Below are 6,184 nucleotides of genomic sequence, written 5' to 3' on the forward strand. Positions count from 1 at the left end.
ACACAAAGCGAAAAAAGTGTGATGGATACACTGAGCAAATATGTGATAGATACACTAAGCAACCGTGTGTGGTGGATGCACAAAGGGAGCGTGTGATGGATACACAAAGTGAACGTGTGATAGATACACGAAGTGAGCATAGTGTAATAGATACATAAAAGGTGAAGTTAGTGTGATGGATACACTATATGAGGCAAAGTGTGAGCGTGTGATAGATACACAAAGTGAGAGTGTGTGATTGATACATAAAGCGAACGTGTGTGATTGATACACAAAACGAGCATGTGATAGATACACTATATGAAGCAACATGTGATACATACAGTAGTTGAGCGTGTGATAGATACACTAAGCGAGTATGGTGAGCATAGTGTGATAGATACACAAAGCGTGAACACAAAGTGTGATAGATGCACTAAGTGAACAAGGTATGATAGATATACTAAAGGTGAACACAAAATGTGATAGATGCACTAAGTGAACAAGTATGATAGATATACTGAAAGCGAGCACGAAGTGTGATAGATGCACTTAGTGAGCAAGTATGATAGATATACTGAAAGCGAACACGAAGTGTGATAGATGCACTTAGTGAGCAAGTATGATAGATATACTAAAAGGGAACACAAAGTGTGATAGATGCACTATGTGAACAGAGTGTGATTGATACACTAAAAGCGAACACAAAGTGTGATAGATGCACAGTGTGAACAGAGTGTGATTGATACACTAAAAGTGAACACAAAGTGTGATAGATGCACAGTGTGAACAAAGTATGATTGATATACTGAAAATGAACACAAAGTGTGATAGATGCACTATGTGAACAGAGTGTGATTGATACACTAAAAGTGAACACAAAGTGTGATAGATGCACTATGTGAACAGAGTGTGACTGATACACTAAAAGTGAACACGAAGTGTGATAGATGCACTTAGTGAACAGAGTGTGATTGATACACTAAATCGATGAAGTGTGATTGATACACTGAAAGTGTGATACAGAAAACGAGAATGTGTGTGATAGATACACAAAACGAGTGAAGTGTGATTGATACACTAAGGCAAATGAAGTGTGATTGATACACTAAGGCAAATGAAGTGTGATTGATACACTAAGTAGATTAGAGTGTAATTGAAATTAGAGTGTAATTGATACACTAAGTGAATGAAGTGTGATTGATACACTAAAGTGAGTGTGTGTGATGGATACACAAAAGTGAATGACCTCAAAACGGAACTTCTTCGAATGAACCGTGCATACAATATCGTGCATGACTGAGGAAGAAACTTGATAGGTGTAATGCATTACAATGCAAGTGAAGTGGGTGCATAACAATGCAAGTGAAAGAGTGCATAACCTTGAAGCAGGATTGATCTTGTGCTTGAGGTAGAGGTACACTCATATTTCGGAGCACTGACAAGGCCCTGAAGAGGTATGTTCGGAGTACAATCACGGAATTTTCTGAGGTTGACACAAACTCAGATACTTCGATTTTCGCTCTTTTGTTTTTGCTTTGCAGTCTGGAACCATCATAGCTTCAGATAGGTCCTGGTTTCACCGTTCGCACTTATCGGGGGTGGACCCTGCAGTTTTATGGAAAAAAGAATCTTGTTTTGCACAAACGTGAAGGATGGCACAGCACTCTGAGCACAAAACGATTTATTTTTGAAATTGAGAGATGAGTTTTCGACCAGGTATTGAGCCTACGACTGAACACAGCGAGAAAGACTCAACAACGGAAAACAAAAGGTAAACAACCTAAACACGTCGAGACACGCTCGGAACGACTCAAAGCAAGAATCGAGACAAACCAAACAAAAGACACGCCACACAGACATGCACAGGGAGCCTGTTTCACCGGGTATTATTCCCACCCCTTCTTATTTGTGATTCTCACATCACTCGGCTTTCAAGCTCTATTTTTCTGAAAAAGCCCTTTTTCTCACTTTTTCTCTCATCGCACATCTCTCTATTCTTCAATCTCTCATTTTTCATCCCTCCCCTGGGTGGTTGATGGATAAGCTGGAAATTGTGGGCTCTTGCCGTTGGTATTCTACCAGATTCTCAATCTTGTTCACAACAGTGAGCTTCTCCTATAGAGGGGCTGCGCTACAACTGGGTGTGTAGCAAATTTGCAGCTGACATCGGTTGATGATGCCCTGCTGGGGAGTTTGGACGTGGTTAGATCTGTCCAAACAAAGGAGTGGAATATCTTGATCCGTTCCCGTCCGTGCTTCGCACTCGGCTTGATACCTCGTTGCTTGGAGGATGAGAGAGCTTTTAGCCCTTTGTTGTTGACTTCAGAGGTGCCCTTTTCTGGCAGGTGCCCTTTCTGGCAGATGCATTGACAACGGGGGAAAGACAGGAAACCTGACTCAACTGTGCCCCTAGTTCATCATTTTGACCATTTTTTGTTTTGGTTTTCTACTAAAACAATTTTGACCAATATGAGAGTTAGATTAACATACTTGTTCGATTTTTGATTTGAAAATCATGCAAGTCAGGCTATGAGCACTGAAAATTTTCCTTTTTTGGGTCCAAGAAATGGTCCAGTTTTTGGAAAAGATGGAACAATTTTCGAGAAAAGTAGTCAGCTTCAGTAAAAATTCTCAAAAACTATTTTTGCAAACGGCCAATGCTTAACAAGCACGGAACCCACTCTTGAGACGCACAACCTCGGATTTGGAGGAAAATTGCCCCTTTGCTCGAAGAGAGCTACATGGCAACGGAAAGTTGCCCCTTGTTTGCACGGCACCGCAGCGCATTGAATGGCAACGGAAAGTTGCCCCTTGTCTGAATGGCCCCGTAGTGTATTGTAATCAGTCCTCAGAGCGATGATTGCAACCGAACTCCCGGATACAGAAAAGACAAAGATGACTAGAACCATCACATGGACACAGTTGAATTTGAAGTGTTTTACGGCTGGACTTCAAAATGAAGTTGCCTACGTATCCCAAACATGGGAATCAAGCCTTACGTAGTTCCGGGGTTAAGGTACACTCGGGTATTTAACCTCTCCTTTTTAGGCTCTAACTTTTGCCAAGGCGCCCGATGCGGGTTTTCGACCTTGCGAGCTTTGTTTTTCTTTTCTTTTCAATTCTTTTCATTTCTTTTCTTTTCATTGATTTTCTTTTTTTGTTCTTTTCTTTCTCTTTTTTTTTCTTTTTCTTCTTTTTTCTTTTTTTGTTCTTTTTCTTCTTTTTCTTGCTCTAACTTTTGCCTGGGTCGCTCTTCCGGGTTTTCGGCCCAGCGAGCCTCTCAAGGGTAAAAGTGTAGCTTGGTCCATGCCAAATGGTTATAGGGTTTCGAAGCCATCCGTATCCAGGAGAGTGGCTGTTGATTTGCAAGAGGACTCATCTTCGGCTCTTCGAGCACGTCTGACATCTTTGCCCCTAGTTTGAGGGGGGGCTTCTGATCTAGCTTTACAAGCTTTCTTTGATCTGATCTTCTTGATCTGACTTTGGTGCCTCTTGTCCGAGGGCTGCTTCGAATCTGGCCACACAGGCCTCATATGGCGGTTGACCATTGAACATTCTGAATTTAAGTCCGAGGTTTGAAAACAAATGGACAGAATCTTGAGGCTGAAAGTGATCCTCGGTTGCACAATCTCAAGGGCGATTCCACACAAGTCTTCACAGGACTGCGCAAAACATTTTTCAAAAGTTTTTAAGAAAGCGACAAATCGCTCGCACTGAAGACAGTGTGGGACCAATCTGGATCAAGCCAGGATCCTTCTCAGTACTCACGCTAACAAGCATGATTTCATTCATTAAGGGCTTAGCACGCCTCTCTTTCTCTCAATTGATCAAAATTTTGCAAATCCCGAGGAATTCCTTCCTCTTCGTTTTCACCGCAGTGTTCAAAAAAAGTTTTGAAAAAAAAACTTAGGTCGATACAATGATTTCAAGGCACAAAAAAGGCAGGCGAAGAGCACTGTCATTCCATTCAAACTTCTAGCACAACTGGCACACGGCGGAAGCAAACACAAGAGTGTGAAAATCACTGATGTTCATTCAAATCTGTTGGCACAACTGGTTCCCTGGCAGAAACAGACTCAAAAGGACAAACACAAAGCAAAATAGTGATATCCGAAGTAACACCCCCGGAATCACCCGACTTTAACAAAACAGGACTGACTCGATACAACAAGACAGACCCGACTGACTCAGTATGAAAAGACTGACTCAATACAAATTGAGAAAATTGACCCAATACCCAAGTCAGAAAACACAAAAACTAGCATTCGTAAAATGCTCAAAACAGTGCGTGCCAAACGCCACATCTGGAGTAAACTGAGTGCCGCCCACAGGTGGTTCATCTCCTGATCACATATTCGTACTATCCATCGAGTTCACTGATCCAGTGATGATAGACTTTACTGAGCTGGCGCGGCAATGACCTTGTTGTCAAACAAATCCTGTACATCATGGCGCAGACGAAAGCAGCTATCGGTCTCATGACCGGTTTGTTGGTGGTACGCACAGTACTTAGTCTGGTCATGCTTTGCAGGGATAGGATCGGGTAGGGGCCGTTGTTCCAACGGTTTCAGATGTCCTTTCCGAAGTAAGACCTCCAGAGCCTTTGACAAAGGCATATGGAGTGGAGTGAAAACCCTCTTGACTCGAGGTGGATATTTGGTTTTTTGTGAGCTACTTCCGGATGCACCGGTGAATAGGGTAGCTATTTTTGATGCAGTGGTGGTAACCATGTTTACTTCAGAAGATCTTGAACCTGCATCACCACTGGTGGTCGCATTCGAATTGCGGGAAAATGCCCTCCTGGGCTGCTCCTTATCCTGGTCAAACAGACCTTGCCTCATTGCATCCTCGATCTGCACTCCCATCTCATGCAAGTCTGGAAAGGTAGGGAAGGGGATCACGATCATTTTCTGCATTAGCTTGGGCTGGAGATTGCGCACAATCATCCGTATTTGATCCTTATCTGTTGGCCTAATGGTCATCATTGAGGCCTTGGCCCTCCAGCGGGCCACGAATTCTGAGAAGCTCTCTTTCGGCTCCTGCTTCATCGTCTCAAGATCACGGGTCGTAATCTCGATTTGGGTATTGTATGAATATTGTGTGACGAAGGCCTCGGCCATCTCCTCCCAGCTTTGTTTTACTGAATCCTCCAATTTGGCATACCAGGTGACTGCGATACCCGACAGGGTCCTGCCAAAAAGGGAGAGCTTCTGTAATCTTGTCAAGCCCATCGGGCGCAAAACATCTGAAAACAAGCTCAGGTGGACCATGGGATCTCCTGACCCATCAAAACGGTCGATGTGAGGCATCTTGAACCTATCCGGTAGAGTCACAGCTGCGTCGGTGTACCCGTCCTCAATGCTCGGGATGGACTTTACGCCTTGAGATTTCTTAAACAGCTTTTCAAGCTTGCTCATTTTTAATGCCATGGGGTCCACCTCGGACTCGAAGGGAGAATCCGATTGATTGATAGGAGTGGGTGCTTTGGATAGTTGAGGCGGGATCGGGGGCGGAGCTGGCCCCGTTGGAAGGTCGGTATCCTCCTGGACGTGGGTTGCCTCCCCGAGTATGGGAACTCTTGGTGGGGAGGAGTCTGGTGCGAAGTAGATACTCCAGTTTGCTGCTCCAATCTGGCAATTGTCTCTGCCTGTTGGGTTATGGCCATAGCCTGTTGTTTGGCGAATTCCGCTTGACGGACAGCGTCTTGCTGCATGGCTTTCATACTATCCTGGAGTTGGCGCACCATCTCTTCCAGACTCGACATACTGTTCTAATCTAACTGAGCAACCGGTATATCTGTGTCGGCAATAGGTTCGGAAATCTCAGCCTGACTGCTCAAAGATCACCGATCTGGTAGTTGCTGTACTGGTGGTCTGTGCCTGACTAGCCTTCTCTAGCCCTGATTACCCTTGAACTGAGTCTCTGACCTGACAAAGTCTATCAGCACAAGTCCGATGAACCTCGGGGGATATTGGAGCCTTCTGAAGCTATGGTTCCAGGACTACCTTGCAAAAGGGAAAACAGAGAGCATCTCAGCCTAATTTCACTGGAACAAATTTGAGCATACTAGGATGAATGTACCCAATACTGATCACTGTTTCCCAAATATCTGCCTGTAAACTGATACCCTCGGGTAAAACTGATTCCCCAAATACTGATGCTGATGCCCACAGGCCTGATGTCCAGACTTGTAAACTGGTAT

The sequence above is a fragment of the Camellia sinensis genome, chromosome 5 (genome assembly GCF_055761805.1).
Source record: "Camellia sinensis isolate YWXY chromosome 5, ASM5576180v1, whole genome shotgun sequence".
Lineage (NCBI taxonomy): Eukaryota > Viridiplantae > Streptophyta > Magnoliopsida > Ericales > Theaceae > Camellia > Camellia sinensis.